The sequence below is a fragment of the Oncorhynchus masou genome, unplaced genomic scaffold (assembly GCF_036934945.1).
Source record: "Oncorhynchus masou masou isolate Uvic2021 unplaced genomic scaffold, UVic_Omas_1.1 unplaced_scaffold_564, whole genome shotgun sequence".
In the NCBI taxonomy this organism is placed as follows: domain Eukaryota; kingdom Metazoa; phylum Chordata; class Actinopteri; order Salmoniformes; family Salmonidae; genus Oncorhynchus; species Oncorhynchus masou.
The window spans coordinates 333932-356899 of NW_027012059.1; the positions used below are offsets into that span (position 1 = coordinate 333932).

Here is a 22968-nt window from a genome sequence, read left to right on the forward strand (position 1 = left end):
ATCATTGGTGAAACGAAGAAGAGGCAGAGGTGACACTGTGGATTATGTTGTGGAAGAGAGAAAACCGTGCATGTATTGTTGACTTGCTGTTATTGAATACAGATCGCCCCGTCAACAATTTTATCGATTATTAACGCTTAAAAATACCTAAAGTTGGATTACAAAAGTAGTTTGAAGTATTTTGGCATAGTTTTAAGCAACTTTTTGAAATGTTTTGTCATGACGTTGCGTTTTGGAAAGCTGTTTTTTTCTGGATCAAAACGGGCTTTATAAATGGACATTTTGGGTAAACATGGACGGAATTAATCGAAAAAAATGACCAACTGTGATGTTTTTTGGACATATTGGAGTGCCAACAAAGAAGCTCGTCAAAGGTAATGCATGTTTTATATTTTATTTCAGCGTGTTGTGTAGCGCCGGCGACGCTAATTCATTTGTTTACATCTCGTTCAGGTGGTTCAGGGGGTGCATGCTATCAGATAATAGCTTCTCATGCTTTCGCCGAAAAGCATTTTAAAATCTGACATAATGGCTGGATTCACAACGAGTGTAGCTTTAATTGAGTACCCTGCATGTGTAATTTAATGAAAGTTTGAGTTTTATCGCGTATTATTTGAATTTGGCGCTATGCATTTCCCCAGGCTATTGGCCACACGAGACGCCTCCATATCCCCAAAATAAGATTTGAGGACCTCCATTATATCATAGAAGAAGAAGTTGGTCTGTGAGGGTTTTGTTGTTCCTGAGGAGGGCTACTATTATTTTTATTTTCAAGTATTTTCAGAATGTATTAAAGCCAAAGCTAAAGCTTCCCTAAACAATTCAATATATCAGTCAATATATTTTTTCTGATTTATTTTCTCTCCGTCAACCGTTCCATCGCATCTTAACCGTCTTACCGGGCGGGCACTAGGACCCGGGGGAGGCTGCTGCTGCAGAGGCTGCTGCACCGCTCGTGACTGTCAGTCCTCCTTGTAGCTCATTGGTTAAGCTGTGGCTCGAGACTGTTAACAGTTAACGGACAGGAAACGGCTCTGACAGGACACATTCATGTCGAGGCAGTGATGTGAATGTGTGTAAGTTAGAATAGAGAGAGAGTTTTCACTACTATAGACTTTGGTCATAATCAAAGCTTTGTTAACCAATAGGTTTTTATTTGAGGCTGCCTGTAAGTTACAGTGTAACAGACGTTACTAACGGTAGCGGTGTCTTTTAAATTCGACATAAGTTATGTGGCGATGATATCTAGTTAACGTTGTATTTAATGTAGTGTAATGACCTGACTCGATCATAAAGGAACAATTGTCCAGACAGAGGATTGAGTTACGAATTGACGGTTTATTAGCAACTTTACACAGGCTACTGTTTGGCCTGAGCTCACGCCAAATAAATGAAAGATACCCCACAAGCCAATCGGGACCTTCTCTTGTGAAGCCCAGACGTCAGAGAGAGAACAAAGGCTGAAGCTTAACTTCCAATGCCCCGCCCCCTCCACGCCACTCCGCCAACCACCAGGATGCCCGGCATCAGAACATCCCAGGCATTCCTGTGATTGGCAGATAGCAGGTTGATTGGCATGTCGGACCCCGCGAACACTGGGAACTGGTAAGTACAACACAACCAGCTACTAGCCGAACACATAACACTCAGCTGTCTGTGCGGGTCGCTACAGTAGTTTTACTATCTGTGCCAGGCTATAAATGACACAGATAATATCTAGTTAACGTTGTATTTAATGTAGTTTTACTATCTGTGCCAGGCTATAAATGACACAGATAATATCTAGTTAACGTTGTATTTAATTGATCACAGCTTTCTGCTTTCCATGTAGAGTTTTTGGTAAAAAAAACATTACATTTGATTATTTTGTCAGCACAAATTTGGAAAAAATCTTTGTTTATCTTTGTCAAACAGGCTGGACCTCCTCCCAAAGATATGCTTAAAGTTCTGAATGATGATATGAGATATATATGATATACCAAGAGGTGTTCTGTACCTGTCTGTCCAGGAGGGAGGAGAGTAGAGCAGGACCAAGAGGTGTTCTGTACCTGTCTGTCCAGGGAGGAGAGTAGAGCAGGACCAAGAGGTGTTCTGTACCTGTCTGTCCAGGATGGAGGACAAGGCCTGGAGAGCAGGGTGGCAGAGGTCTGACTCAATGAGGTGTAGAGTGACTACTACTAAACCTATTGTCTGTCTCGCTCTCTCTCTCTGTCTCCTCTCTGTCTGTCTGTCTGTCTCTGTCCCTCTCTCTCTGTCTCTCTCTCTGTCTCTCTCTCTCTCTCTCTGTCTCTCTGTCTCTCTCTCTGTCTCTCTCTCTCTCTCTCTCTCTCTCCAGCACTCTGCACAGTCAGCAGTAGAGGACAGTGATCAGATCTTTGTCTGAGCTGATCCGCTCCATTGAGAGAAGGAGCTCTGAGGTGAAGGAGCTGATCAGAGCCCAAGAGAAGGCTCAAGTGAGTCAAGCTGAAGGACTCCTGGAGCAACTGAAGCAGGAGATCGCTGAGCTGAGGAAGAGAAGCACTGAGCTGGAGCAGCTCTCACACACACAGAGGATCACATCCATTTCCTCCAGGTAACTAAACTGTCTTGTTACATGTGATATGAAATTAACTTCATGGGAAACTATTCATCTCAATCATTATGTTGTCCTGTCTGTCTGTCTGTCTGTCTGTCCGTCCCTCTCTCTGTCTGTCTTTCCGTCCCTCTCTCTGTCTGTCTGTCTGTCCGTCCCTCTCTGTCTCTCTGTCCGTCCCTCTCTCTCTGTCTGTCTGTCTGTCCATCCCTCTCTGTCTGTCTGTCCGTCCGTCTGTCTGTCCGTCCCTCTCTGTCTGTCCGTCCCTCTCTGTCTGTCCGTCCCTCTCTGTCTGTCCGTCCCTCTCTCTCTGTCTGTCCGTCCCTCTCTCTCTCTCTGTTCGTCCCTGTCTGTCTGTCCGTCCCTCTCTCTCTGTCTGTCTGTCCGTCCCTCTCTGTCTGTCCGTCCCTCTCTGTCTGTCCGTCCCTCTCTCTCTGTCTGTCCGTCCCTCTCTCTCTCTGTTCGTCCTGTCTGTCTGTCCGTCCCTCTCTCTCTGTCTGTCTGTCCGTCCCTCTCTGTCTGTCCGTCCCTCTCTGTCTGTCTGCCTGTCCGTCCCTCTCTCTCTCTCTGTCTGTCCGTCCCTCTCTCTCTCTGTCTGTCCGTCCCTCTCTCTCTGTCTGTCCGTCCCTCTCTGTCTGTCCGTCCCTGTCTGTCTGTCTGTTCGTCCCTGTCTGTCTGTCCGTCCCTCTCTCTCTGTCTGTTCGTCCCTGTCTGTCTGTCTGTCTGTCTGTCCGTCCTCTCTGTCTCTCTGTCCGTCCCTCTCTCTCCTGTCTGTCCGTCCCTCTCTCTCTGTCTGTCCGTCCGTCTGTCTGTCCGTCCCTCTCTGTCTGTCCCTCTCTCTCTCTCTGTCCGTCCCTCTCTCTCTGTCTGTCTGTCCGTCCCTCTCTCTGTCTCTGTCCGTCCCCCTCTCTCTCTGTCTGTCTGTCCGTCCCTCTGTCTGTCTGTCTGTCCGTCCCCCTCTCTCTCTGTCTGTCTGTCCGTCCCTCTCTGTCTGTCTGTCCGTCCCTCTCTCTCTCTCTGTATCCCCGCCCCTCTCTCTCTCCGTCCGTCCCTCTCTTTCTGTCCGTCTCTCTGTCTCTCTCTCTCTCTCCAGAGGTATCAGTCTCTCTCTTTCTCTCTCTCTCTCCAGAGTTATCAGTCTCTCTCTCTCTCTCTCTCTCTCTCTCTCCAGAGTTATCAGTCTCTCTCTCTGTCGTCTCTCTCTCCAGAGTTATCAGTCTCTCTCTCTCTCTCTCCAGAGGTATCAGTCTCTCTCTCTCTCCAGAGTTATCAGTCTCCCTCTCTCTCTCTCTCTCCAGAGTTATCAGTCTCTCTCTTTCTCTGTCGTCTCTCTCTCTCTCCAGAGTTATCAGTCTCTCTCTTTCTCTGTCTCTCTCTCTCTCAGAGGTATCAGTCTCTCTCTCTCTCTCTCTCTCTCTCTCTCTCCAGAGGTATCAGTCTCTCTCTCTCTCTCTCTCTCTCCAGAGGTATCAGTCTCTCTCCAGTATCAGTGTATCTTCAGACTTACCCAGCATCGTTGTCCGTCCTCTTCAGTACTTTGGAGATGTGAGTCAGACTGTGTCTGAACTGAGAGAGAAACTAGAAGACTTCCTTAAAGGAGAATGGACCAAGATCTCCACTACAGGTGTGTTGAAAACAATAAGAACATCAACTTTAGACCATTGAAAGTTCCCTACTAGTCATATACATGTGGAATATGGTCTGATGATAACATTCCCTCTCTCTGTCAATGTGTTTGTGTGTCTGTAGTGAATATAGTGGATGTTGTACTGCCTCCAGAGCCCAAGACCAGAGAACAGTTGTTACAATGTGAGTCTCTTTATTGTGAAGTAACTAACAGTCTCTTTTTACTGACACTCTAACAATCCCTCTAGAAATATATAGCAATAGTAGATCTAATCAAAGACTGGGTCTCTATCTGACTCCTCATATTTCTCTGATTTGATCTCTGCTGTGCTCTAATCAAAGACAGGGGAGATACAGTATCTGACTTAACTTATTGTTCTGACTCCCCTCGTTGGTCTCTGCTCTTCTCCCAGATTCCTGTCAGCTCACACTGGACCCAAACACAGCAAACACACGCCTCTCTCTGTCTGAAGGGAACAGAAAGGTGACACGTACAGACCAAGTCCAACCATATCCTGACCATCCAGACAGATTCACCTACTACAGGCAGGTTCTGTGTAGAGAGGGTCTGTCTGGACGCTGTTACTGGGAGGTGGAGAGGACTGGTGGTGTTGATACAGCAGTCTCATATAAAGACATCAGCAGAACAGAGGATGATGGTGGATTTGGATACAATAACAAGTCCTGGAGTTTAAAGTACTATGGTGGTGGTTATTGTTTCAGACACAATAATGTTGTGACTAAAGTATCAGGCCCTCAGTCCTCCAGAGTAGGAGTGTACCTGGATCACAAGGCAGGTACTCTGTCCTTCTACAGTGTCTCTGACACAATGACCCTCCTCCACAGAGTCCAGACCACATTCACTCAGCCCCTCTATCCTGGGTTTAGGCTCTATGGTCATAATGATACTGCTGAGCTGGTTAAACTGTAAACTGATTTGTTATTAATTAAAATTCAATCCAATGTTTTAATCTTGTACATTTCCATGAATCATGATGTCTGGTGTTGATGTATATTGGTTGTCATTCAGAACCATTGATATGTTTTCTCAGTTGGTTCTCTGTCTCTATGTAATTCTCCTCAGTATCATTGATCAGCTTGTTGGCTCGGTCCTAATTGATGTGTTCTCTGTCACCTGGAGCTGCATGGAAAATGGTCCAGGAACTAAAGGACAATTCAGGACTAGTCAGCCCACTACAAGCTGGTATCACTTCCTTTCTACTAAACTATATGGTCTGGTTTCCCAGACACAGATGAATCCTAGTCCTGGACTAAACAGTATGTTCAATGTAGATGTCCAGGAAACCGGCCCTAAATGTGTCATCTTTCATCCTCCCATACTGCTCAGTCCAGCAACATTAAACCTGTCCAGCAGGTGGTGCTGTTGACCAAACAATAAAACCAGCAGATATCTTGACTTGCCACTCAGTATATCAGTAATGTTCAGAATAGTACTTTAATATCATTGGAGATTGATGGTCTTTTTAATCCACTATCCAGAGTCAGGAACAGATGAAGTTAGGTCTGCTACTGTTCAGTGATTAAATATGATTTATGGTGATGGGAAATAATAAAAAACACTCAACTTCATCTAGTAATAGTTTTCCTTTGTTATTTATTCCAAGGTGTGTCTTTAACTTGTAAATGTATTGTGTGGAGGTGAGCTAGTGGTGTGGCTGATAGAATAGAATGAAGAGGGAGGAGGGGAGGAAGAGGGGAGGAGTGAAGGGCTGTTCAAGAAACCAGATGAGGAAGATGTTCAGGGGAATTACTGTCTCTGTTCCAAATGGTTCCCTATTCCCTACGTAGTGCACTACGGTGCTTCTGACCATGTCTAAAGTAGTGTTCTACGTAGGGAATAGGGTGTTCCAGATTTATTACAATATCATGCTTTAGTGTTTGGCACAAAAATATATTAGATCTCCACCCCCAGTGTTATGTTGTTATGTGTGTTGTCTTCCTGTCTGTCATCCCCCAGTTCTGTTAAGACTTCCTCTCATTGAACTGGGTCTCATTCTAAATGGTCACTTTGTATTGATAGTCCATACTGGTCTTTACTATGGTTCTACATACAGTACCTGTATTGATAGTCCATACTGGTCTTTACTATGGTTCTACATACAGTACCTGTATTGATAGTCCATACTGGTCTTAACTATGGTTCTACATACAGTACCTGTATTGATAGTCCATACTGGTCTTTACTATGGTTCTACATACAGTACCTGTATTGATAGTCCATACTGGTCTTTACTATGGTTCTACATACAGTACCTGTATTGATAGTCCATACTGGTCTTTACTATGGTTCTACATACAGTACCTGTATTGATAGTCCATACTGGTCTTTACTATGGTTCTACATACAGTACCTGTATTGATAGTCCATACTGGTCTTTACTATGGTTCTACATACAGTACCTGTATTGATAGTCCATACTGGTCTTTACTATTGTTCTACATACAGTACCTGTATTGATAGTCCATACTGGTCTTTACTATGGTTCTACATACAGTACCTGTATTGATAGTCCATACTGGTATTTACTATGGTTCTACATACAGTACCTGACCAGCTTAAGTTTCGCGTGACTGACCAGCAGGAGAGGACAGTGGAGGAAATGGTGAGGGACAGGAATGATACACTGACCAGCAGGAGAGGACAGTGGAGGAAATGGTGAGGGACAGGAATGATACACTGACCAGCAGGAGAGGACAGTGGAGGAAATGGTGAGGGACAGGAATGATATATATACTATATACTGTATACTATTCAGGTACATCACTATATACTGTATACTATTCAGGTACATCACTATATACTATATACTATTCAGGTACAACACTATATACTGTATACTATTCAGGTACATCACTATATACTATTCAGGTACAACACTATATACTGTATACTATTCAGGTACAACATGGAGTTAGAACAGCCAGATAGACCAGTGATCCATGAACCTAGAAAGGTCTCACTATCACTGAGACCATCTAACAGCAGAGATACTGTAGACCAGTGATCCATGAACCTAGAAAGGTCTCATTATCACTGAGACCAGTTAAAAGCAGAGATACTGTAGACCAGTGATCCATGAACCTAGAAAGGTCTCATTATCACTGAGACCAGCTAACAGCAGAGATACTGTAGACCAGTGATCCATGAACCTAGAAAGGTCTCATTATCACTGAGACCATCTAACAGCAGAGATACTGTAGACCAGTGATCCATGAACCTAGAAAGGTCTCATTATCACTGAGACCAGTTAAAAGCAGAGATACTATAGACCAGTGATCCATGAACCTAGAAAGGTCTCATTATCACTGAGACCAGTTAACAGCAGAGATACTGTAGACCAGTGATCCATGAACCTAGAAAGGTCTCATTATCACTGAGACCAGTTAACAGCAGAGATACTGTAGACCAGTGATCCATGAACCTAGAAAGGTCTCATTATCACTGAGACCAGCTAACAGCAGAGATACTGTAGACCAGTGATCCATGAACCTAGAAAGGTCTCATTATCACTGAGACCATCTAACAGCAGAGATACTGTAGACCAGTGATCCATGAACCTAGAAAGGTCTCATTATCACTCAGAGACCAGTTAACAGCAGAGATACTGTAGACCAGTGATCCATGAACCTAGAAAGGTCTCATTATCACTGAGACCAGTTAACAGCAGAGATACTGTAGACCAGTGATCCATGAACCTAGAAAGGTCTCATTATCACTGAGACCAGTTAACAGCAGAGATACTGTAGACCAGTGATCCATGAACCTAGAAAGGTCTCATTATCACTGAGACCAGTTAACAGCAGAGATACTATAGACCAGTGATCCATGAACCTAGAAAGGTCTCATTATCACTGAGACCAGTTAACAGCAGAGATACTGTAGACCAGTGATCCATGAACCTAGAAAGGTCTCATTATCACTGAGACCAGTTAACAGCAGAGATACTGTAGACCAGTGATCCATGAACCTAGAAAGGTCTCATTATCACTGAGACCAGCTAACAGCAGAGATACTGTAGACCAGTGATCCATGAACCTAGAAAGGTCTCATTATCACTGAGACCATCTAACAGCAGAGATACTGTAGACCAGTGATCCATGAACCTAGAAAGGTCTCATTATCACTGAGACCAGTTAACAGCAGAGATACTGTAGACCAGTGATCCATGAACCTAGAAAGGTCTCATTATCACTGAGACCAGTTAACAGCAGAGATACTGTAGACCAGTGATCCATGAACCTAGAAAGGTCTCATTATCACTGAGACCAGTTAACAGCAGAGATACTGTAGACCAGTGATCCATGAACCTAGAAAGGTCTCATTATCACTGAGACCAGTTAACAGCAGAGATACTGAGGCTCGGGCCTTAGATATCCTAGACAAAGTATCAGAGCCTACTGAATGGGTCCACTCACTAGTAATAGTGGAGAAGACGACTCTCAGACTGTGTCTGGATCCAACAGAGATAAACAAGCATGTAAAAGGGAACCTGCTGCCGACCAGAGGGGAGATATTCAGGGACATAACGGGGGAGAAATACTACTCAAAGCTCGACGCCTCATCAGGGTTTCGATCCAGACAAGGAGAGGACAAGGCTTTCTACTTTCAATACTCCTTCTGGTAGGTTCTCATTGAAAAGGCTCCCGTTTGGTCTCACTTCAGCACCACAAGTCTTTCATAGGACAGTCCACCAGATATCTGAGAGTGAGCCAGGCACCACAGTGTCCATTGATGATGTGTCAACATGGAGACAGACTGCGGAAGAACACAACACCAGGTTGAAAACAGCACTTGATCTAACCAGAGATAACGGACTAAAGAAAACACAGACAAATGGCAATTCAGAAAGACACAAATCACCTTCTTGGGTGATAAACTAACATGTGAAGGTGTTCAGATAGACCAGAGCAAAGTGACGCCCATCAAGAACACGCCACCGCCTACCAATCAAGAGGGTGTACAAAGGTTCTTAGATATGGTTAACTATGTGGGCAAATGTGTAACTTGTCTGTCAACTCCCACAAGTCAGATGAGAAGTGTACTGTGTAAAACTACAGACTGGTGTTGGAACAGTAATCAGCAGAAAGAGTTGGAGCGGCTCAAGGCATTGATCATGTATGATCCAGTACTGAGGTTCTGTGATGCTCAACACCAACATCTCAGCAGATGCCTCTAATGCAGGTTTAGGTGCTGTGTTGTTACAGCAGTATGATACCAGGTGGTGTCCAGATGCCTCTAAAGCAGGTTTAGGTGCTGTGTTACAGCAGTATGATACCAGGTGGTGTCCAGATGCCTCTAATGCAGGTTTAGGTGCTGTGTTGTTACAGCAGTATGATACCAGGTGGTGTCCAGATGCCTCTAAAGCAGGTTTAGGTGCTGTGTTGTTACAGCAGTATGATACCAGGTGGTGTCCAGATGCCTCTAAAGCAGGTTTAGGTGCTGTGTTGTTACAGCAGTATGATACCAGGTGGTGTCCAGATGCCTCTAAAGCAGGTTTAGGTGCTGTGTTGTTACAGCAGTATGATACCAGGTGGTGTCCAGATGCCTCTAAAGCAGGTTTAGGTGCTGTGTTGTTACAGCAGTATGATACCAGGTGGTGTCCAGATGCCTCTAAAGCAGGTTTAGGTGCTGTGTTGTTACAGCAGTATGATACCAGGTGGTGTCCAGATGCCTCTAATGCAGGTTTAGGTGCTGTGTTGTTACAGCAGTATGATACCAGGTGGTGTCCAGATGCCTCTAATGCAGGTTTAGGTGCTGTGTTGTTACAGCAGTATGATACCAGGTGGTGTCCAGATGCCTCTAATGCAGGTTTAGGTGCAGGTTTAGGTGCTGTGTTGTTACAGCAGTATGATACCAGGTGGTGTCCAGATGCCTCTAAAGCAGGTTTAGGTGCTGTGTTGTTACAGCAGTATGATACCAGGTGGTGTCCAGATGCCTCTAAAGCAGGTTTAGGTGCTGTGTTGTTACTATGATACCAGGTGGTGTCAGTATGATACCAGGTGGTGTCCAGATGCCTCTAAAGCAGGTTTAGGTGCTGTGTTGTTACAGCAGTATGATACCAGGTGGTGTCCAGATGCCTCTAATGCAGGTTTAGGTGCTGTGTTGTTACAGCAGTATGATACCAGGTGGTGTCCAGATGCCTCTAAAGCAGGTTTAGGTGCTGTGTTGTTACAGCAGTATGATACCAGGTGGTGTCCAGATGCCTCTAAAGCAGGTTTAGGTGCTGTGTTGTTACAGCAGTATGATACCAGGTGGTGTCCAGATGCCTCTAAAGCAGGTTTAGGTGCTGTGTTGTTACAGCAGTATGATACCAGGTGGTGTCCAGATGCCTCTAATGCAGGTTTAGGTGCTGTGTTGTTACTGCAGTATGATACCAGGTGGTGTCCAGATGCCTCTAAAGCAGGTTTAGGTGCTGTGTTGTTACAGCAGTATGATACCAGGTGGTGTCCAGATGCCTCTAAAGCAGGTTTAGGTGCTGTGTTGTTACAGCAGTATGATACTAGGTGGTGTCCAGGAGAGAGGTAATGGTTGTACTCCCCCATGGAGTGATGATAGAGGGATGTGAAAGAGGAGAGAGGTAATGGTTGTACTCCCCCATGGAGTGATGATAGAGGGATGTGAAAGAGGAGAGAGGTAATGGTTGTACTCCCCATGGAGTGATGATAGAGGATGTGAAAAAGAGGAGAGGCAGTAATGGTTGGACTCTCCCATGGAGTGATGATAGAGGGATGTGAAAGAGGAGAGAGGGTAATGGTTGTACTCCCCATGGAGTGATGATAGAGGGATGTGAAAGAGGAGAGAGGTAATGGTTGTACTCCCCCATGGAGTGATGATAGAGGGATGTGAAAGAGGAGAGAGGTAATGGTTGTACTCCCCATGGAGTGATGATAGAGGGATGTGAAAGAGGAGAGAGGTAATGGTTGTACTCCCCCATGGAGTGATGATAGAGGGATGTGAAAGAGGAGAGAGGTAATGGTTGTACTCCCCCATGGAGTGATGATAGAGGGATGTGAAAGAGGAGAGAGGTCATGGTTGTACTGGACTTATTTATTCCCTCATTACTGACTTATTCTGTTTCAATAACATCATTACAAAACACAAACTAATTACATTCAAGGAATTATTGTATTAAAGTAAATCTGTATTAAAGTTCACCATAAAATGTACAGTTCATTCCATAGTTTAACATGGGTAATGCTCCCTCCTATAAGAGTCAATGATGTGTTGGATGAGATGGGACCCTGCCTTCACCTGGGGATATTTGTTGGATCCGTCACAAAAGGTGATGAGGACCTCATCCTCAAGCTGCACAAAGAAAGCCAGGGACTGCAGTGTGCTCCAGTCTCCAGCAGGGGGCGGTAAAACCCAATGGACCTGAAAGGGACTGAAGTGTGCTCCAGTCTCCAGCAGGGGGCAGTAAACCCCTATGGACCTGAAAGGGACTGCAGTGTGCTCCAGTCTCCAGCAGGGGGCAGTAAACTCCTATGGTCCTGAAAGGGACTGCAGTGTGCTCCAGTCTCCAACAGGGGCAGTAAAACCCTATGGACCTGAAAGGGACTGCAGTGTGCTCCAGTCTCCAGCAGGGGGCAGTAAAACCCTATGGACCTGAAAGGGACTGCAGTGTGAAAGGGACTCCAGTCTCCAACATGATTCAAAAACATGTTAAATCAAAAAGAAACTAATTTCAATAACCAATCAACTTATCTCATAAAGCAATGGTTAAAACCTGTTAAGTCTCGGGACAATACTGCCCCCTTTGGATGAATTGCGTGCCCATAGTAAACTGGAAAAAGTCTGTCCAAAATTGCTGATATATGCATATAATAATAATTATTGAATAGAAAACATTCTAAAGCTTCTACAACCGTTTGAATTATGTCTGTAAGTATAGCAGGACTCACAGGGCAGCCAATCTCCCAAACTATTTTTCTCATCAGGAAAGTTGGGCCAACTTTGACGTCATCGCTCCCACACTTCCCAACCAGCTATGGATCTGGGATCAGTTTCTATGTCTTCCGCGAGATGTCTTCTATCAGTAGAGCGTTCAATTGTGCAAATCCTGCGAGCTTTGACCCTTTGGCAGGCAAAATACTGGGTGTCGTGAGAAAATACATGCACTTTCAGGCGCGCGTTGCGCACAGAGAGCCCTTTGTTCCATCTTGCACGAGAAGAATACAGTTTGTCCGGTCGATTTGAGAATTGTTTTTGTACGTTAAAACCTGTTAGAGCTAGGGCTACTTTTTTCAACATTTTGTAAAAAATCGTGCAACATTTCAACGTCCTGCTACTCATGCCAGGAATATAGTATATGCATATGATTAGTATATGTGGATAGAAAACACTCTGAAGTTTCTAAAACTGGTTAAACCACGGCTGTGAGTATAACAGAACGTGTGTCTCGGGGAAAACTGAAAACCCAAAAGAAAAAAATATCAATGCGCCAGTTGCCTGTATTGTCTATGGCAACATAGGGAAATAGATAGCTCCCAGTTGACAATTCCTACAGCTTCCACACGATGTCTCCAGTCTTGGCAATTGGTGTGATGTTATTCCTTGGTTCAACGAAGAAGAGGCACTTCCTGTCATCACTGCATCACAAAGGAAGTTTTGGTAGAGAGAATATCGACCATCGTCTGAAGACTTAATGCTATTGAATACAGATCGCCCCGTGATGAATTCGATCGCATATTAACGTTTACTCATACCTAAAGTTGGATTACAAAAGTAGTTTGAAGTGTTTTGTCAAAGTTTGTAGGCAACTTTTTTAATTTAAAAAAATAACGATGCGTTTAGAAAATGTGTTTTTTCCTGGATCACACAGTCTTCATAAATGGACATTTTGGGTATACAAGGACCGATTTAATCGAAAAAAAGACCCAATTGTGATGTTTATGGGACATATAGGAGTGCCAACAAAGAAGCTTGTCAAAGGTAATGAATGTTTAATATTTTATTTCTGCGTTTTGTGTAGCGCCGGCTACGCTAATTCTTTTGTTTTACGTCCCCTTCAGGTATTTCAGGGTGTTGCATGCTATCAGATAATAGCTTCTCATGCTTTCCCCGAAAAGCATTTTAAAAATCTGACTTGTTGGCTCGATTCACAACGAGTGTCGCTTGAATTGAGTACCCTGCATGTGTGTTTCAATGAAAGTTTGAGTTTTAACGAGTGCTATTAGCATTTGGCGTAGCGCATTTGCATTTATTTTTGGCAAGGTGGGACGCTAGCGAGGAGAGAATTGTTTTGTACGTTAATAGCATCCTAAAGCTTGATTCTGCACTTAGTTTGACCAGTTTAGTCGACATATAATATGTAATTTTGAATTTTGATGCGCAACCCCTCGAGACCAGAAGTAATTTTGGATGTATTTCAGCTGGAACTTGTCGCATTTGCTAACACAAAGACACACGACTTGAAACAAAACGCTGTTTTGGGTAAGTATGACTCCTTCCACTACATTCTGATCGAAGACCATCAAAGGTAAGGGAATTTTTATGTTGTAATTTTGTGTTTCTGTCGACTCCAACATAGCGGAGAAATATTGCTTACGTCTGAGCGCTGTCTCAGATTTCTGTAACATTAAAAAGAAACGTGACAAAGCGATTGCATTAAATAGAGTAGAAACTGGTGTTTCTCATTCATTTTATAATTAAATCCTACCTGTTTCTATCATTTCTAGTGAGATTGTTCTGGTCTCACCAGAAAGTCAGGATACAGGGCATTTGACACCACTAAATATTTCCTCTCCCTTTTCTTTCCCTGTCCTTCACAAACCATTTCAAAACCTTCCAAACATTTCCATCCTTCTGCAAACCCAATTTACAACTGAATTGAAAAGACCCCATCCAAAATAATTCCCACACTATCAACCCCACTAATGCATATTCGTAACCAGTAAATTGTGTGTGTGTGCTGGTGAACCGTAGGTCAAAAACACAACTGAACAAGGCATCACTTATCTGGAAGTCTGTTTATGGCCTAATCCAGATACTTTTATCCTGCTCTCCCCGACACCACAGTCTCTGGGGACCTTCCAATGAGAGATAATGAAACCCCCTTTTATCCTGCTCTCCCCGACACCACAGTCTCTGGGGACCTTCCAATGAGAGATAATGAAACCCCCTTTTATCCTGCTCTCCCCGACACCACAGTCTCTGGGGACCTTCCAATGAGAGATAATGAAACCCCCTTTTATCCTGCTCTCCCCGACACCACAGTCTCTGGGGACCTTCCAATGAGAGATAATGAAACCCCCTTTTATCCTGCTCTCCCCGACACCACAGTCTCTGGGGACCTTCCAATGAGAGATAATGAAACCCCCTTTTATCCTGCTCTCCCCGACACCACAGTCTCTGGGGACCTTCCAATGAGAGATAATGAAACCCCTTTTATCCTGCTCTCCCCGACACCACAGTCTCTGGGGACCTTCCAATGAGAGATAATGAAACCCCCTTTTATCCTGCTCTCCCCGACACCACAGTCTCTGGGGACCTTCCAATGAGAGATAATGAAACCCCCTTTTATCCTGCTCTCCCCGACACCACAGTCTCTGGGGACCTTCCAATGAGAGATAATGAAACCCCCTTTTATCCTGCTCTCCCCTGACACCACAGTCTCTGGGGACCTTCCAATGAGAGATAATGAAACCCCCTTTTATCCTGCTCTCCCCGACACCACAGTCTCTGGGGACCTTCCAATGAGAGATAATGAAACCCCTTTTATCCTGCTCTCCCCGACACCACAGTCTCTGGGGACCTTTCAATGAGAGATAATGAAACCCCCATTTCTGGAAAATAAATTGTACATTTCGTTAGCATTCACTATGTTACGTATTAATCAGCAAGCCAAAATGTATTAATTATAAACCAAACTTGATAATTGTAAATCCACTGTCTTTACTCTCATCATTAAATGTATTAATTATAAACCAAACTTGATAATTGTAAATCCACTGTCTTTACTCTCATCATTAAATGTATTAATTATAAACCAAACTTGATAATTGTAAATCCACTGTCTTTACTCTCATCATTAAATGTTTGTTTCAATCCACCAACGTTCATGTATCTTTTATTCAGTCCTATTCTCCATAACCACCACAATGTTCATGAACTAACTGAAACCATGTCCACTTCATTTTAGGTTTAGTAACCCCTTTGCTAATTCCTCGTTACCCCTCCACCCCTTTCTAACATTCTAGAAATCAATATCAGAATAAAACCCACATCAAATGTAAATCTATATCAGAATAAAACCCACATCAAATGTAAATCTATATCAGAGTAAAACCACATCAAATGTAAATCTATATCAGAGTAAAACCCACATCAAATGTATAGAATGTATAGAAAGTATGAATGTATGGAATGTATAGCGTCATTTCCTTCGAATGCAGCAGGTTTCAGTCCCACTTTACTCTCCCTTCTCCAATGACCAACAGCCCCGCCCCTAAAACAGGACTCTGTCTCCCTACGCTGTGATGTCTTTACTCTCCCTTCTCCAATGACCAACAGCCCCGCCCCTAAAACAGGACTCTGTCTCCCTACGCTGTGATGTCTTTACTCTCCCTTCTCCAATGACCAACAGCCCCGCCCCTAAAACAGGACTCTGTCTCCCTACGCTGTGATGTCTTTACTCTCCCTTCTCCAATGACCAACAGCCCCGCCCCTAAAACAGGACTCTGTCTCCCTACGCTGTGATGTCTTTACTCTCCCTTCTCCAATGACCAACAGCCCCGCCCCTAAAACAGGACTCTGTCTCCCTACGCTGTGATGTCTTTACTCTCCCTTCTCCAATGACCAACAGCCCCGCCCCTAAAACAGGACTCTGTCTCCCTACGCTGTGATGTCTTTACTCTCCCTTCTCCAATGACCAACAGCCCCGCCCCTAAAACAGGACTCTGTCTCCCTACGCTGTGATGTCTTTACTCTCCCTTCTCCAATGACCAACAGCCCCGCCCCTAAAACAGGACTCTGTCTCCCTACGCTGTGATGTTTTTCCACTACAGTTCTGTGGTTTACCTTGGCCATTGAAACTATAGTTAGTGACTATAGTTAGTTAAATTCCACTCTCAAAACATCTTGCTCTATTTTATCCACAACCCCCACAATTGTCGTTGTCACGTTCTGACCTTAGTTCTTTTGTTATGTCTTTGTTTTAGTATGGCCAGAGCGTGAGTTGGGTGGGTTGTCTGTGTTTGTTTTAGTATGACCAGGGCGTGAGTTGGGTGGGTTGTCTGTGTTTGTTTTAGTATGACCAGAGTTTGAGTTGGGTGGGTTGTCTGTGTTTGTTTTAGTATGGCCAGAGTTTGAGTTGAGTGGGTTGTCTGTGTTTGTTTTTCGATGAGTTGGTATTTCTGTGTTTGGCCTGGTATGTTTCTCAATCAGAGGCAGCTGTCAATCGTTGTCCCAGGCAGCCTGTTTTCACCCTTGATTAGTGGGTGATTATTTTCTGTGTCTGTGTGTTCCACACGGAACTGTTTCGGTTGTTGTGCTTTCACGTTGTTATTTTGGTATTTCTCTGTGTTCTATTAAAAGTATCATGAACACTTACCACGCTGCACATTGGTCCTCCGATCCTTCCTAGTACTCCTCCTCAGTTTTCATCTATTCATTATATCAATGTCCTCACATACCCAGTCTTTTTGTAGCCGAGTACATCTATTAATTATATCAATGTCCTCACATACCCAGTCTTTTTGGAGCTGAGTACATCTATTAATTATATCAATGTCCTCACATACCCAGTCTTTTTGGAGCTGAGTACATCTATTAATTATATCAATGTCCGCACATACCCAGTCTTTTTGTAGCTGACTTCATCTATTAATTATATCAATGTCCTCACATACCCAGTCTTTTGGAGCTGAGTACATCTATTAATTATATCAATGTCCTCACATACCCAGTCTTTTTGTAGCTGACTTCATCTATTAATTCCCCAAATTCCAGAAGAATCGGTAGAAAGATCTCGTGCTTCTTTCAGCGACTCCATGGCTTTATTAAAATCCTCCATCTGACAGGGAGAAACGGGGTCGTTATTGTTCCCAAACCTTTCCCTTCTTTAAATAATACACACCTTCTATTAACTATTTTCCAAGGCAGCGCTACCCACTTCCCCGGATAATAATTCATTGGTCACAACACTTAATACCTTTTATTAGAACCTAAACTATAAATGTATTACTGGAGAATATGGATGACTTAATGTCTTATTCCAGTATTGCACCTTAAATATCACTATTACTAATAACCCATATTACCAAATCATTCACACTTCCTGTTTCCACATAATCTTTCATAACTGTTCAACTTTTCTGGGTTCCTTCCTGCACATTGCTCAGTCTCCCCTGTCCTTTCCAGGTCATTTTCTTTTACCTGAGAGGCCACAGAGGGAGTCTCCTTCTCATCTTCCACCTTTGTTTCTCTCTTTATTTCCACCACTCTGGACACCAGGGCGTTTTACCAACTGGTGCATGGTGGGGGTTTTACCCACTGGTGCATGGTGGGGGTTTTACCTACTGGTGTATGGTGGGGGTTTTACCCACTGGTTTTACCTACTGGTGTATGGCGGAGGTTTTACCTACTGGTGTATGGCGGAGGTTTTACCCACTGGTTTATGGTGGAGGTTTTACCTACTGGTGTATGGTGGAGGTTTTACCCACTGGTGTATGGTGGAGGTTTTACCCACTGGTGTATGGTGGGGGTTTTACCCACTGGTGCATGGTGGAGGTTTTACCTACTGGTTTTACCTACTGGTGTATGGTGGGGGTTTTACCCACTGGTGTATGGTGGAGGTTTTACCTACTGGTTTTACCTACTGGTGTATGGTGGGGTTTTACCCACTGGTGTATGGTGGGGGTTTTACCCACTGGTGTATGGTGGATGTTTTACCCACTGGTGTATGGTGGAGATTTTACCTACTGGTGTATGGTGGAGGTTTTACCTACTGGTGTATGGTGGAGGTTTTACCTACTGGTGCATGGTGGAGGTTTTACCCACTGGTGCATGGTGGAGGTTTTACCTACTGGTGTATGGTGGAGGTTTTACCCACTGGTGCATGGTGGAGGTTTTACATACTGGTGTATTGTGGAGGTTTTACCTACTGGTGTATGGTGGAGGTTTTACCTACTGGTGTATGGTGGAGGTTTTACCTACTGGTGCATGGTGGAGGTTTTACCTACTGGTTTTACCTACTGGTGTATGGTGGAGGTTTTACCTACTGGTGTATGGTGGAGGTTTTACCCACTGGTGCATGGTGGAGGTTTTACATACTGGTGCATTGTGGGGTTTTACCCACTGGTGTATGGTGGAGGTTTTACCTACTGGTGTATGGTGGAGGTTTTACCTACTGGTGTATGGTGGAGGTTTTACCCACTGGTGCATGGTGGAGGTTTTACCTACTGGTGTATGGTGGAGGTTTTACCCACTGGTGCATGGTGGGGGTTTTACCTACTGGTGCATGGTGGAGGTTTTACCTACTAGTGTATGTTGGAGGTTTTACCCACTGGTGTATTGTGGAGGTTATACCTACTGGTGTATGGTGGAGGTTTTACCTACTGGTGTATGGTGGAGGTTTTACCCACTGGTGTATGGTGGAGGTTTTACCTACTGGTGTATGGTGGAGGTTTTACCCACTGGTGTATGGTGGAGGTTTTACCCACTGGTGCATGGTGGAGGTTTTACCTACTGGTGCATGGTGGAGGTTTTACCTACTGGTGTATGGTGGAGGTTTTACCCACTGGTGCAGGTGGAGGTTTTACCCACTGGTGCAGGGTGGAGGTTTTACCCACTGGTGTATGGTGGAGGTTTTACCCACTGGTGTATGGTGGAGGTTTTACCTACTGGTGTATGGTGGAGGTTTTACCCACTGGTGTATGGTGGAGGTTTTACCTACTGGTTTTACCCACTGGTGTATGGTGGAGGTTTTACCCACTGGTGCATGGTGGAGGTTTTACCTACTGGTGTATGGTGGAGGTTTTACCCACTGGTGTATGGTTGAGGTTTTACCTACTGGTGTATGGTGGATGTTTTACCTACTGGTGTATGGTGGAGGTTTTACCTACTGGTGTATGGTGGAGGTTTTACCTACTGGTTTTACCCACTGGTGCATGGTGGAGGTTTTACCCACTGGTGCATGGTGGAGGTTTTACCCACTGGTGCATGGTGGAGGTTTTACCTACTGGTGTATGGTGGAGGTTTTACCCACTGGTGTATGGTGGAGGTTTTACCTACTGGTGTATGGTGGAGGTTTTACCTACTGGTTTTACCCACTGGTGTATGGTGGAGGTTTTACCTACTGGTGTATGGTGGAGGTTTTACCTACTGGTTTTACCCACTGGTGTATGGTGGAGGTTTTACCCACTGGTGCATGGTGGAGGTTTTACCCACTGGTGCATGGTGGAGGTTTTACCTACTGGTTTTACCCACTGGTGCATGGTGGAGGTTTTACCCACTGGTGTATGGTGGAGGTTTTACCCACTGGTGTATGGTGGAGGTTTTACCCACTGGTGCATGGTGGAGGTTTTACCTACTGGTGTATGGTGGAGGTTTTACCTACTGGTTTTACCCACTGGTGTATGGTGGAGGTTTTACCCACTGGTGTATGGTGGAGGTTTTACCTACTGGTGTATGTGGAGGTTTTACCCTGGTTTTACCCACTGGTGTATGGTGGAGGTTTTACCCACTGGTGCATGGTGGAGGTTTTACCTACTGGTGTATGGTGGAGGTTTTACCCACTGGTGCATGGTGGAGGTTTTACATACTGGTGTATGGTGGAGGTTTTACCTACTGGTGTATGGTGGAGGTTTTACCTACTGGTGTATGGTGGAGGTTTTACCCACTGGTGCAGGGTGGAGGTTCTGCCAACCATTCCACCTTCTTCCTGTCTGACTTTTCATTCTTTCTTCAACATTCCTCTAGTTTTCTTTGTACTTTTCAACAATCCTTCTGCTTTGAACATGTTTAACACCTCGTCTTTTATTGATCCTTTTCTTTCCTGGGTCACTTGTTTTATGTGTTTTTATTAGAGTTTCCATTTCCTCACATACTGAGACATCAAATGTTCCCTCCTCTGACCATTTAGTGCCCATTTTCCTGCTGCGTTTTCCCCATTTCTAAACATTTCTATTAGTGTCAACATTTCTTACATAGGGGACGCCTGGCGCCCAGAATTTATACTGCTGTTTTACTCATATTTGCAGCCTGTATTTATCGTCATGATATTTATTACCATTTAATTTAATAATGTTCATGTATTTTTAATTCATCCTGACTGTTCTTCTAGTATTATATTACTTCAATGGTTATTCATGTACCATTCACACTTGCCTCCTTTAGTGTGGGACTGGGTGCGTCCTCCCTACCAGGTCACAGTCAAGTGACGGTCCGGGAGAAGTAGTGTGGGACTGGGTGCGTCCTCCCTACCAGGTCACAGTCAAGTGACGGTCCGGGAGAAGTAGTGTGGGACTGGGTGCGTCCTCCCTACCAGGTCACAGTCAAGTGACGGTCCGGGAGAAGTAGTGTGGGACTGGGTGCGTCCTCCCTACCAGGTCACAGTCAAGTGACGGTCCGGGAGAAGTAGTGTGGGACTGGGTGCGTCCTCCCTACCAGGTCACAGTCAAGTGACGGTCCGGGAGAAGTAGTGTGGGACTGTTTCCTCCCTACACAGGTCACAGTCAAGTGACCCAGGGTCAACATTCAGCACCAACAGCAGTAACTTTTACAGGGTTTTACCTGTCTAAACCAGTCCTTTACTGATTCACTTCCTCACAGAGCCAAGCGGTAACCACAGGGTTTTACCTGTCTGAGCAGTCCTTTACTGATTCACTTCCTCAACACAGCCAAGCGGTAACAACAGGGTTTTACCTGTCTGAGTAGTCCTTTACTGATTCACTTCCTCAACACAGCCAAGCGGTAACCACAGGGTTTTACCTGTCTGAGTAGTCCTTTACTGATTCACTTCCTCAACACAGCCAAGCTGTAACCACAGGGTTTTACCTGTCTGAGTAGTCCTTTACTGATTCACTTCCTCAACACAGCCAAGCGGTAACAACAGGATCTTTGCCTATCTGAGTAGTCCCTAATTGATTCACTTCATCTTCACAATAGGCGGTCAACATAGGTCTTTTTGCCTGTCTGATCAGTCCCCTATCGATACATTTCCTAGACACTATAGGGCAGCAACCAAAGGTCTTTTATTTAATTCTATTCCACCATGCAGATGGACAGTTGCCACTTCAAACTGGACGGAACAGAACAGTCAACAGGACAGATGAATGAGATGGAATAAATGCCCCAGATGAGCGAATGAGCGAGCTGGATGAATTGAATGACTCACCTTACTCAGTCTGACAAGTTTGGCCCAACTGAATCAACACAATCCTAACTCAAACAGACTGAACAGACTGGTCAGATGAAGCACCTGAACAAGACAGGTGAATAACCCCACTGAACTGAACCATCCAGAACAGATGAAACACACACTCCCAATCTGCAGCGGCCACACTAATATTTATTTTAGACTGTTACAACCCTTAAAGCTTTTTCATTTTTTATGTTTATTCTTTCATGCATTTATTGAATTCAGAAGCTCCCGAAAGCTTTAGTTCAATAAATGTTGAGAAACCTACTTGGTGTTTCTATTGCTTAGGCAGGCTCTCGAAAAGAATCACAAAAAAATTAACTATAAGTAAGAACTGGGGCGGCAGGTAGTCTAGTGGTTAGAGCATTGGACTAATCATTTGAAAGGTTATAACATCAAATCCCCGAGCTCAAAAGGCAAAAATCTGTCGTTCTGCCCCTGAACAAGGCAGTTAACCCACTGTTCCCCAGTAGGCCGTCATTGTAAATAAGAATTTGTTCTTAACTGACTTGTCTAGTTAAATAAAAACAGCTTACCTCTCATCTAGGTGTCCACCTGTTTGCTCAATTCATCCAGAAAGACCCGTCTGCAGTCACAGAGTTGTCCACCATTTGCTGGTCCCTTGTAGCCACTCCTGGCAAGCTCGCCATTTTTGTTGTGGAAATATTTGCTCAATTATATTTCTCAGATACCAGAACTTGTGAATTCAAATAGACTTTGTTACAAAGTAACAAGCTGGGCCATGGACCAACTGCCGGACTCAGTCTCAGTCCTTTTATACAGTTTCATGCTTATAGAGGTGTCATCGTCCCTCCACTTTATGCTAATAACCAGATCCCCTCGGCTTTACTCCACCATTGTTTCCAAATCTAAGTTCTTTCCTCTAGGCGGGGTTCCCCTCCCCTCTAGTTCCTTGGATCAATTATATTGGTGGCGCACCTATACATTATTTCCAGGAAATAATAAGTACAGATTACTATAGGAAATTATAAGATTGCTACATGCCATTATCAGACTATAATATTACTATGGGCCATTATAGGATGAAGTACAGATCCCTATAGTTCATTATAGAATTATACCATTAAGTACAGATAACTATAGTTCACTATATAATTATACCAATAAGTACAGATAACTATAGTTCATTATAGATTTATACCAATAAGTACAGATAACTATAGTTCACTATATAATTATACCAATAAGTAAACTCAATCCCAGAATTCCACAGTGTCTTTGCTTATTCCCTTTATTGATATTCAGCCTTTTAACAAGAAACACATTCTGTTAACAGAAAACACCCTCACTATCAATTGCTGCAAAGAAACCACTGCTAATGGACACCAATAATAAGAAGAGACTTGCTTGAGCCAAGAAACACGAGCA

General features: G+C 44.1%; 1 pseudogene; it reads left to right on the forward strand.

The window, feature by feature from the left end:
* Positions 1-22968, forward strand: part of LOC135536162 (uncharacterized) — a 69011-nt pseudogene that overhangs the window by 26664 nt on the left and 19379 nt on the right.